Source organism: Marmota marmota, unplaced genomic scaffold, assembly GCF_001458135.2.
Source record: "Marmota marmota marmota unplaced genomic scaffold, marMar, whole genome shotgun sequence".
Classification (NCBI taxonomy): Eukaryota; Metazoa; Chordata; class Mammalia; order Rodentia; family Sciuridae; genus Marmota; species Marmota marmota.
The window spans coordinates 4,220,709-4,232,537 of NW_026000079.1; positions in this window are offsets into that span (position 1 = coordinate 4,220,709).

The window sequence follows — 11,829 nt, forward strand, 5'->3', positions numbered from 1 at the left end:
GACTGATGTGACGGGGAAGGTCAATTTTCCCCCTCGTTCCTCTGTGCAGCTCTAGGAACTGAGCGGATGGGATAGGGGCAGGCTCCATTGCGACCTCATCATAGCATCACAAGTAGCGATTGTTGGGTCACTCCAGGGTTCGAAGTTCACCTCAAGCCCTTGTCTGAGAATAGAGCCAGGATTGATCACCCTTTGACTCTCCCACCCACTCCTGGGTTCCTCAAGATCGGTGCTGGAAAAACCAGGCAGCAGCAGGGAAGACTCCGGAGCTCCAAGGTCAGGGGATCGTTATTTCTGGGAGCAGGAAAGTTGGCTCACTCTTTACCCATGGCCTCTGTTGCCTCCCCAGCCTCCCAAGACCCTTGATCCTCTTGCAACCTTCTGGAAAAATCCCTCTGGATTGCTCACAGCCATTCTGACTCTCCTTTTTTCCCAGTTTTTCCAATGTGAGATTCTAAGGATTAGCACATTTTTAAAAAATGTCCCTGAACAAATTGTTTCATTTTTTTTTGTGTGTGTGGGGTGGGGGTCACTTACTGATCATCTTTTCAATCAAGTGTCCGCTCCTTGAAATCCAAGGTAAATGTTCTGTGTTGTAGAAAACCGGTCTGATGCTCTCCGACTGCTCCTGATCAGTGAGGTAAACCCAGGTGCTGCCTTAGGACAGAAAGCTTTGCTTCTCAGAGTTCCTTCCTGAACTTTCCACAGGCTGGGCACTAGATTTTTGTGATTGTAATGGGGATGCTTCTGGGTGGTGAGGGGAGGTCAGGGTGGAAAATTAAGTGGGGACTTAGACATAGATGTAGAATCCTAACAAAGAAGCTACTTGGTATTCACAGAGAGTGAAGATGGCTGTATACAACTAAAAAAACCCAATGAACCTAAACGGTAATGGAGAATGAGCCAGAATTTAACTTCCTAGGATAATTGGTGTTAGAGCCAAAGTTGGGCGCAAACCATTTCTCATGTTCTTTCCTCTGTAATTTTGTTCCTGAGCTCTGTCTTCCCAAAGCTGTTGAAAAGAAATCATTGCAACCAACTTAGGAGACCCAGCTCCACCTACTGTGCATCTCTGAACCCAAACTACCCATCTGGATATGCAGAGGGCAGCCATTTTTGACAGCAATGTCATAAGAGATGATTTCTACTAGTCATCTCTTCCTCTCTCCTTCCCTCCCTCTCCTCTTTCTTGCTCAAGAAGTTTTCAATGACAGTTCATCACCCACTGGGCTTTCAACGGAACATAATTTGTCCAACATCTTCTCAGTCTTTCAAACACTCCTTTCTTAGTATCCTGGCTATCGGTCTCACATATGGTTTGATGGACAGCTGGTTGGCAGCAAAGCACTACTGAGATAAAACACAGAACGGGCTTCTGAGGTGTCTGGGTCAGAGGGCAGACGCTGCAAAGGGAGATGAGTGAGCATCAAAGCCTCGCTTAGATCAGGGGCTAAGAGCAGGGACCCAAGTGTCAGATTCCTGGGTTCCAATCTTGCTTTCATCCTTTACTTATCTAATGACCTTCGGGTCATTTATTTAACCATTCTAAGTCTCAATTCTCTATCTGTAAAATGTCTTAGGATAATACATTGAGTCCTTATAACACGCCAAGCACATTTCCAAGTGTAAATCCTGTGCCTCCTCCGCTGCACTACCTCACGGTATCCACAGGGCTGTTGTAAAGATTAGAGATACTATGCATGATGAGGCTCCATGTTCGCTGTACATATGAGTTATTGTTTTTGACAGAGTTGGCCAGGCTTCTTCATCCTTCCGCTTGCTGGCTGTCTCTGTCTCCATTTCTCATTTTCTGATCTTGGCTACGAAATCCCACTTTTCCTTGAACCTCTTCTTCATATCATTTCTCTGCTGCTTTCTAGCGTTCAGAGCAAGGTTAGATATTTCAATATTAACTGTTAGTGGAAGATTTCAGTTCTGAGTAGGGTGAATTGATATGTTATTAATAAAAGTACTAATTTAAACATTAAGACCAAAACCATATTGAATTATTCATTGGTTTTTCTGTATAAACCCAAAGGCCCTGTGCATGTGTCAATATTTTATGAGACCAAGGAGATTCAAATATCAGCAATTTTTTTTTGGGCGGTGGGTACCAGGGATTGACTTCAGGTGTGCTCAACTCACATCTCCAACCCTTTAAAAAAAAATTCTTATTTGAGACAAGGTCTTGTTAAGTTGCTGAGGCTGGCTTTGAACTTGTGATCCTCCTGCCCCAGTCTCTTGAGCCCCTGGGATTACAGGCGTGCATCATTGCTCGGCAACGGTTTTAACTTCCCTGGTATTTCCCTCTGTGTTTGGCAAAGTCTTTCTCTGGTTTTCTGTATAACTCTTGTTCTGAGTAACTCTTGTTGAACAAGCAGCACTTGAAGGGTAAAGTCAGAAGACAATTTTAGTCCTTCTTTTGATGCTTTTTAAAACCTCCTCTGAGGGCTGGAGATGTGGCTCAAGCGGTAGCGCATTCGCCTGGCATGCGTGCAGCCCGGGTTCGATCCTCAGCACCACATACAAACAAAGATGTTGTGTCCGCCAAAAACTAAAAAATAAATATTAAAAAAAAAAATAATAAAAAAAAATAAAACCTCCTCTGAGGGGTTGGCTCTTCTTTTTCTCTTGGGAGGAAAGTTTTAGCAGAAGTCATCGACTTTTAGGAAATATGTTCTCTGGTCACTTGTGATTGCATGACCAATCTTATTTCACTAATTAGAAGGTTGATTTTATTGGGTGTTGGATTTCCTTTTCCCCACTGGGACCCCTGCAGGCAGGAAACCTCCATGGGAAAAGGGCATCCTTTCTGCTGCTTGGGGTCTCTATAATCCTTCGCTCTGTCCCCTGGGGGCCACTGGTTCTTTGGGGTAAGACCTGAACAGGGTGAGAGAGAAGGATCCAAGATGTTCTGAATGGACCTGGGGCCTCTGTGGGCTTGGCAGGTGCTCTCAGCGGACCTTTTTCTTTTGAAGGATGTCATCTTCAGGGTAGCTTCCCCTGCCAATCCTGTCCCAGGCCTTGCAGGGGTTTTGACTGGTTCTTTATCACTGGCCGACGTGTCTGCTTCGTAGCTGTCTCCTGCAGTGCCTGGGCATTCAGAGGTTCTTCTCCAGCTTCTCGGGACTGGGACTGACTCGTCTGTGGGGGTCCCTTGGACAGGATTTTTTAAAACATGGTGGGAAGGCTCTTCTTCCTCCCCTACAGCCCATATGTGGACCATGGGGACCAGTAGTGGTTTCCCTTTTCATCCCTCATCAATCACCACTAGAGATTTTCCCCCAACAGTTACGCTCATTCCTTATGTACAGGGGAGGAGGCCCAGGACACCCTCAGGATGCGGTTTGGTGTTGACTCTGTTTGGCTTTCCTGCAGTGCCTGAGGGTGTTGAGGCTCCTTTTTCCTCCTCTCTTTACGTCTTCTGTGGCCTAAATGGCCTAGTGCTTCCCTCCCTCTTCTACTCTCCTTCCTGAGCTCTGCCTCCTCTGCCGAAGCCTTTCAACTTCTCTGGGTTCCGTGCTCCTTACCCACGTGTTGCTGACCTCATTCTCCACCCTGCAGCAACTATCACCTTTACACCCAAGAATTCCAAAGCCCATACTCTTCCTTGTCCTCTGGGTTCAAATGTTAACGTCCGCTGGATGTACACGGGTATCTTCAACCCATTTAACAAAATCAGAGTTCATCATTTTCAGTATCTTTCTTAACAGGATCCTTTTGTGAGCCCCAACTCTGTGAATAGCATGCATCTCCATTCGCTAAGCCGTCTAAACCAGAAACCTGGGATTATTGCAGCCTCCTGCCTCCCACTCAGCCCCACACTAAGTATTCCATCCAGTAAAATTTTGCCAATTTTACTTCCTAAACCGTAGTAGGCTCTGTGAGAAATAGGAAGTCTGGTGGTCCATTTTCAGAATAGACGGTATTGAGCCTTAAACATGAAATTGAGATGTAAGAAAGGCATCCAGAGAGGACGTAGAGCAGAATGAAAAGTGCCAAGCAGTTAGCTCACACAATAGCCCCACAGCCTATGGATGTGGCAGATCCACAGTCTGTGCACCTGAATGGCCCCTTGACAAACAGGAGGTGGGTCAGTCGGTGTGACTGACAGAGACAGGAATCTCTCTATTAAGAAATAGTAATTTAGGTAGAGAGCTGCATACATGTCAGAATGCACTCACCCTAGGGATCTTTCCCACCACAAAGGGAGGTGGGGACAGTTAAAGGTATATTTCTTTAAGTAACCCAATAAGAGACAGTAAAACCTAGGCGACATTCTGGAAGCCTGTACCTCATAGTACTCAGCCAATGAGTACATGGAACTGGGGGAGGTAGCCTTGCCAACTAGGGGAGAAAATACCGATTGTGACCACCAGGGGCGTGCCTCACCACCAGGCACCTGATCCTGCAAGACCATCATTAAAGTCTCATTTTTTTTCCCCCTGTACCTTGTGTCTCTGAGCTCATTCTCTGGGCCTGGGCAGGTGATTGCGTCTCTGCGACTCCTCACCANCCCCCCCCTCCCCTCGACAGGTCTGCCTCTTGTTTTCAGAATATTTCCCCTCATACACTTTTCCCCTTTTTTCTCTTTGGCTTCCACATATGATAGAGAACATACAACCCTTGACTTTCTGAGTATGGTTTTTCTTTTTCTTTTTTTTTTTTTTAAAAAAAAGAAGAATGAAATTATGGCATTTGCCAGTAAATGGATGGAGCTGGAGAATATCACACTAAGCAAAATAAGCCAATCCCCCCAAACCAAGGGCAGGATGTTTTCTGAGTCTGTTTTAATGATATGATACTTTGTTCCCATCCATCTTCATTGATGATATAATTTCATTCTCCTTTATGGATGAATAAAACTCTGTTGTGCACACATACCACATTCTCTTTGTCCATTTGTTGATGGACATTTGTGCTGTTTCTATAACTTAGCTACTGTGAGTTGTGCTGCTATAGGCGTATGTATAAATCCCTGTGGAATGCTGACTTCAGTTCTTTTTTAAAAAAAATTTAAAATTCTACTTGTTCTTTTCAGATATGCATGATAGCATAGTGTATTCTGGCATGTTATGCATATATGGAGTATGATTTAGTACCCCATTCTTGTGGTTGTAAATGATGTGGAGTTTCTGACTTTAGTTCTTTTGGATAAATACTGTGGAGTGGCATAGCTGGATCCTATGGTGGCTTTGTTCCTAGTTTACGAAAATATAATTTTACTCTCAAATTGAAGATGAGGTCAAAGTAGGTCTACAAAACCCTCACTAATCTGGCTCCTGCTTTCAGCTTGGTCTTCTACGTTTGCCATTGATTCTGGTGTTGAATAACTTGTAGTTCCCAAAATAAATTAAAAAAAATTTTTTTAAGGAACCCTGTAGTTTTTCTTTGCCACTCACATTCTTCCTCCTCCTTCCTCAACCTTGAACTCATAGGGAATTTACCTGAACATGACTTATCTGACTTCCCCAGGCTGTTAGTTCCTTAGCCAAGTGCATTTTGAGATATTTGTCCCATGCTTTGTAGTTATTTACTTCCCAATCTATTTACCCCACCTGATGGGTTGGCCCAGAGATCAGTAGCCACTTATTTTTATCTCTGTACCCCCAGTTTCCAGTGCATGATCCAGCATGTTACTCACTCAACAGTGAGTGCTTATTGTCAATGAGGAGGTGAAATAATACTATCTTGATAGCTTTGCAATTCTTCTTCTTTCTAACTGGAATGTCCTCCCATCTTTTGTTTGATCATATCTATTTTCTCATCTTCTAGGCACAACTTGGAAACCCCGCCTTCCATGCAGAACTCCCTGGAATACAGTAGGTACAATCCCCTACCCCTTTGTAGTTAAGAGATACCATCTCTGAACATCCCCACCCCACTCCTAAAAGCCAGATTCTCCCCTGCGTATCCAGCTGGGAAGCAGTGGCTGTGTCCATTTGTCTCTTGCCTCACATAGTGCCCTACTCCAAGGAAGGGACTTCTTGTTCTCTGCATCTTCAGTGCTGGCCCAGGGCCTGATAGATAAGAGATGCTCAATGAATGTTTGGGGAGTACATGAATGGATATGCAAGACAGAAGTTAGCAGAGGCGTTGAGAATCAAATAACTGTCTATCAGAGGATGGAGATCTGAGCTCATGTAGGTGGAGATCTGTCCCTAGGATCAGCTCTCATCATCAGTATATCTCCATGAGGCCCACAAAGCCCAGGATGGACACTATCAAGTCTTGTAGGCTAGGAATCTTAGATCATGCTGAATTTGTCCAAAATATAGCCCCCATCAGATTTGGGGTTCCAAGCAGAGATGGTCTCATGTGTTAAGCTTCAGGCCTGAGAATCAATCTCCCCTTCTCTGGGCCTAGTGTCCCTTTGCCCTGAATCTTCAGTCTGTCCCCCAACACATATGTGTGCGCGCGCGCACACGCACACGCACACACACACACACACACACATTTTCTGCTTGGTGAGAACTTCTTCAGGAGCAAGGGAAGACTTAGGATTGTGGACTTGGAAGGGAGGCAGTTGGGCCAGGGACCTGAGAGGAAGGCATGTACTGGGGAGATGGGGGTCCTTCTGTTGAGGGAAGCTGAGATTCACACTCTACTTCAAGGTGCTCCCTAAGGCTTCCCAGGATGCTCCTGCTTGCTTTATCTTCTTGTGGCTCTATTACTTTCCTATCTTCCAGCAAGGGGGATAAGCTGGGATATTATCTGGGGAAATGCTTTAATAGAGAGAGCAGAGATGAAGAGGAAATCCCTGAACATGTTGCAAGTACTTTCAGCAGGTTGAGAGTGCAAAGGGAGAAATCTTTGTGCATGCAGGGAGGATGAAAAAGCGGGCCTGTTTCCTGCCTTAAATGTAAAATTGCAAAGTGAGGAGATTCTGGAGGGATTTTCAGGTGATTAGGAGAGTTCTGGTCAGTTTCTTCAACAGCTTTGCTTGAGATCTCCCTGTTTCTAACAAAAGGAGCTTGGTTTTTGTAATGATCTGCTTTTGCCACCAGGAGGCAGCAGGAGTTCAGACAGTAGCTAATAGGTGGAAACAGCCTGAATGTTCACCTGCAGGTGGAGGGATGAGGAAATGTGGGGTTTAACAGGGAATGGAATACCATTCAGCCTTAAAAGAGGGGGAAATTCTGTCATATTCAATGACGTGGAGGGACCTTGAGGATCTTTTTCAAAGTGAAAGAAATCAGACACAGAAAGATGATGATGATTCCTCTTGTATGAGCAGCCTAAAATAATCAAATTCATAAAATCAAAGACTGGAATGGTGGTTACCAGGGGTTTCAGGGAGTGGGAAATTTTTCAGTTAGGTAAAATGAATAAGCTCTAGAGATCATCGTGCCAAGAGTCATCGATAATGCAGTGCATACTTAAATTTTGTCAACAGGCTGGATCTCACCTTACGTGTTCTTACCACGACCGGGAAAGAGAGCAGAGAAGGGGAAGGATGGGACCCTCGGCTTCCAGGGAGATCCCGAGAGTACGTTTGTCTGATCCCTGCTTTTCCTGGGAGAGATCTGGGAAGGATCACCCACCACTGTGGAAACCAGTGGTCTGCGATGGTTTTAATATTGGAGCTTGGAAGAGCTGGAGTCTCGAAGGCTGTGGGGCGCCCAGGGAGGGAGTATGGGGGAAGGAAGGTGTGTGTACCACGGAGCCCACGTGCTGTTGGAATCCCCTGTTTCATTTAGTACTGAAGCTCAAGCATGGCCTAAGTACTTCAATACCATTCAAAGGTCTTTTAGCTTTCTTGCTTTTGTACCAAAGGATCTGACCAGAATATTTTTAAAGAAGGAAAAGTTTATTGGAGGGTCACAGATTCAGAGGTCTTAGTCCATAGAAGGGGGGCTCCATTCCTCAGGGCTCAAGGTGAGGCTGAACATCGTGGAGGGAGAGGGTGGCCGAGGGAAGCAGCTCACAGCCCGGTGACCAGGGAAAGGGGTTGGCGAGGGAAAGGGGCTCCTTCTCAGTTCCCTGGGTCCCTTTCCTGTAACTTGCTGTTCCCTAGTTGCCCCCCACCCTGTGCCCCTATAACAGCCTGGGCATTAACTGTACACAATCAAGATTCCTCTACGTTAACGTCTTTAAAGGATCAAAGAAACCGCAGCCTGTTTCTGAGGACCGGGGGTGGGCGTTGCAGGAGGAGCGTTGGTGTAACCAGCGCTAAGATGGGAGGAGGTGAAGTTAAGGGGCAGACAGGCAGGGGCTTGGATGCCTTCTCTGTGACCTGTAGGAGGGGAGAGTGACTTCTCAGATGAACTGTGAACTCCTTTAGGCGAGTCCTGTCTTTCTGCAGGAAATCTGAAGATCTCCTTGTTTGTTCTCCCCACGTGGGTTCCTTTCAGTCTCCTGGGGTGGATGCCCTAGGGAAGGACCCGCAGCATTGTGGGTAAAGGGTGCAGCCATGGAAGGGTGGGTCTGCAGGAGGTGGCAAGGAGAGAAGCACAGGCCTGTCCTGGCTGGAAGGAGCGCCCCAAGAACGTGCCACAGCTGTCCAATCTGCTGTCTGTGGGGTAGAGGGGACAATCTGGTTGATGAACTGTGGAGGCTTCAGAATTCACCTGGAGTGGGAGGAGAAGTAACCTTTTCTGGGCTGTATATCGTTTCACGATTTGGGTGGAAGTAGAGTCGCAGTGAGGGGGAGAGAATCCAGCTGCCTCATGTCCAGGTCGGGATGAGGGTGGCTTCAAAGGTGTCACTTCTGCTTTGGTGGGCATTCTTGCTGGCATGGGGGATGTTGCATAGAGGGGCACTTCTTCTGGCTTGGGGGGGGTTGGCGGACAGGGCTCAGGAACCTTGGGAGGACAGGGCTCAGGCATCTTGGGGGGACATGGCTCAGGCACCCTGGGAGGGGCTGGCAGGGGATTTTGCATTGTTGCTGTTGCCGGCAGGACATCCTTTCTTGGTTGAAGAGAATCTGTAGGAAATAGCATATAAAAGTTTTCAACAGTGTTGTTTGCTCTGTTTTGGTAGCTTCTCAATTACCCCCCTCAGCTCTATCCTGTCCCTCAGGGCCGACTTTCCCACTAAACTTTCTGGTACAGATGCGACCTCTGCAGCACCCAGCAATGGCAGCAGCTGCCACGGGAGGAAATCCCTTAGGACCCTCTGCCTCAGCGGAACACTCCAGGTGTGGCCCACGGGGCCCTGCCACTTGCATGGTGCTTAGTTCAGGGGAGGGGGACTAGGAGCTCAGCTTCAGGGTGCCAGGGTGGAGCAGGAGGCAGAGGGTTTACGTCAGAGAGACTTCTGGCCCCAAGTTGTGCTGTGTGAAGAGAGGCCGACTTCTCCTGTAAGTGGGCTTAACAGTGACCAGTCCCAACATTGTCAGAATTAAAGGGATGAATTTCCCAGGGAGGCAGGTGGTAGTGGGGGCTCATTGCCCGTCCAAAGGAAGAAGACACCGAGAAACGAATCAGAAATTGTACCATGGTGTGTGTGGGGACTGAAGAGCCATGGGCCACCCAGGGGTGGAGAAGGTGGTGTGGCTGGGGGCGGGGGCCAGGGAAGAGCGTCCTGTCCATACCTGGAAGTCTGCCCACTTTAGAAACAGAAATAATACATGTGTTTGTGTGGACATTTCCAGCAGAAAGATCAGAGCAACCTACATTAGATGTGATCAGAAATGTCTTCCATGGGATTGAGGACAGAGGAAGGTTCCCCAACTCTGATTTGCACCCCTTGATGGAGACCCATTAAGCTTCTTTCTGTTGAGGAGGGTGGGGTGTTATCAGGTCCCCAGGGGGCTCCTGGTTGTCCTGACTGAGGAGTCTCTGGGTCTGCCCTCATCAATCCAGTGCCCACCTCCTCCTCTTGTCCAGTCTCTGTCCCCTTTCCCCTGTTGTTACATCCCCACATCCTCCTCTGCTCATTTTCCAGGAAGCTTACAATTGATGAGGCTGCTCTCACTTCTGTCCTCCCCTCCCCTCAACCAGGCTGTAAGGAAGCCTCATAACTGACCTCCTAACCCTGGAATGAAGGAGTGTTAGTCCATGATCTCGGTTTTTTTAACATTATTATTAATTTTTAAACTTATTGGTTATCCTTAAGTCCATTTTATTGTTTTTCATGTGCTGCTATCTAAGCTAAGCAAAAAAGAAGGAGCCCTGGATTGAAAATGGGGACATTTAGCCACTGGTTATGTCCCAAACTGCCATGTATTCTCCCTGGGACTTTGGATAAATTGCTTTGCATTTCTAGTGTGCATTTTTCTCACCTGAAACACTTTTAATGAGAGTAAATGATCTTTAAGTTTCTCAGGGAAAAATCTCTGTTAGTTCCATTCATAAGATGCATGAGTATCTATCCATTAATTTCATCCATTTTTTTACCAAAATTAACGGTTCCATTCCCTTAAACGCTTGGTAAACAGTTCAGGCCCACCATCTGCAACTCTGTCTGCAGTTCCAAAGGCCGTGGGCAGGTACAGGGCTGAGCCATGTCACTCACCTCCTCTCCCAGCACAACTGTCCTGAGAAGATGGTTCCAAGTGGATTGGGATAGTTTGTCCCTGGCCCTTTTGTTATGAATTCAGCCTGGGCTGGGGGACCACAGGGACCCCCCTTCTCCCAGCTTCCTGGCTCTAGGTGTAGCTCTCTAGATCTGGAAACACCTGTCAAACTCCTCTGTGCAGAAAACTCGTGTTTGGTACTGCCTGGTGACTAATGGCGTTTCCTTCTCCTCGGGAAGGACACGTTGGGAGAGAGAAAGGTTTCACATGTGTCAGCCTCCATCTATCCTCTGAGGCTACAGAAAAGCAGTTTGCTTGAGTGTTGAAACCCCAGACGAAAGGTCATCAAGTGATGGGCTCCTGGAAGTTGGGCCATATCCTCAACTTACTCATCTCTCCACGTCCCGCGCTGCTGCCTCTGTGTGGTGACCAAGTCTCCTTTGTAATCACTCGACAAACACCTGCCTCTCCATCTTTTATTTCCAGTGGTGTATTAGTTGGGGTCCTCCAGAGAAATAGGGCCAATATGATGTATGTGCATATAGATTGGCATATATATTATATACGTATAGTTTCTTATTGATCCATTGTAAGGAATGAATGATCAATGAATCAGCCTTACATGATTGTGGAGGCTGTCAAGTCCAAAATCTTGAGGGTACACTGATAAGCTAGAGGCCCAGGGAAGAGTAGCAGTTCAAATCCAGAGCTGGTCTGCTGACAGAATTCCCCTGGGGGAGGTCAGTCTTTTCTATGCAGGTCTTCAGCTGACTGGACAGGGACCACCGGCATTAGGGAGAGCAATCTGCTTTACTCAAACTCTACTGATATAAATGTTAATCCCATCTAAAATAACTTCACAGAAACATCTAGAGTAATGTTTGACCAAATAGCTGGCTACTGTGACCTAAGCCTCCCCCTGCTAAATGCACACACACACACACACACACACACACACCACGAATTCCAGGGTCAAGCCTAGTGGAACAGCAAGACTGAAATGTATAACTTCTGGAAGTGACTCTGGGCCTGCCCTGCACTTTTTCCTTTTCCTTATTGACACTGCAGAAGCATTTGGGGTTCTTAATTCCAGGGACAGCTCTGGTCTTTGGTTTTATGACCTGACAACATAGAGAAGTACAAAAACAAGGTGCCGTCTCTTCTCTGTCTTCTTCTGATACTTGGTATGAGTCACCCAATTTTGACCTTTCAGAGTTGATTTTCTTTATGATTTTCAATGATTAAGAACTATTCATGAAGCTCAGGAGTCTGTAGAGATTTTGGCCCCAGATTTTCGGATCACTTTTGACTCAATGCTCTTCTCAGAGCAGGCCAGGACAGTCTCCCCTCTCCTCCTCCTGCACTCCTGC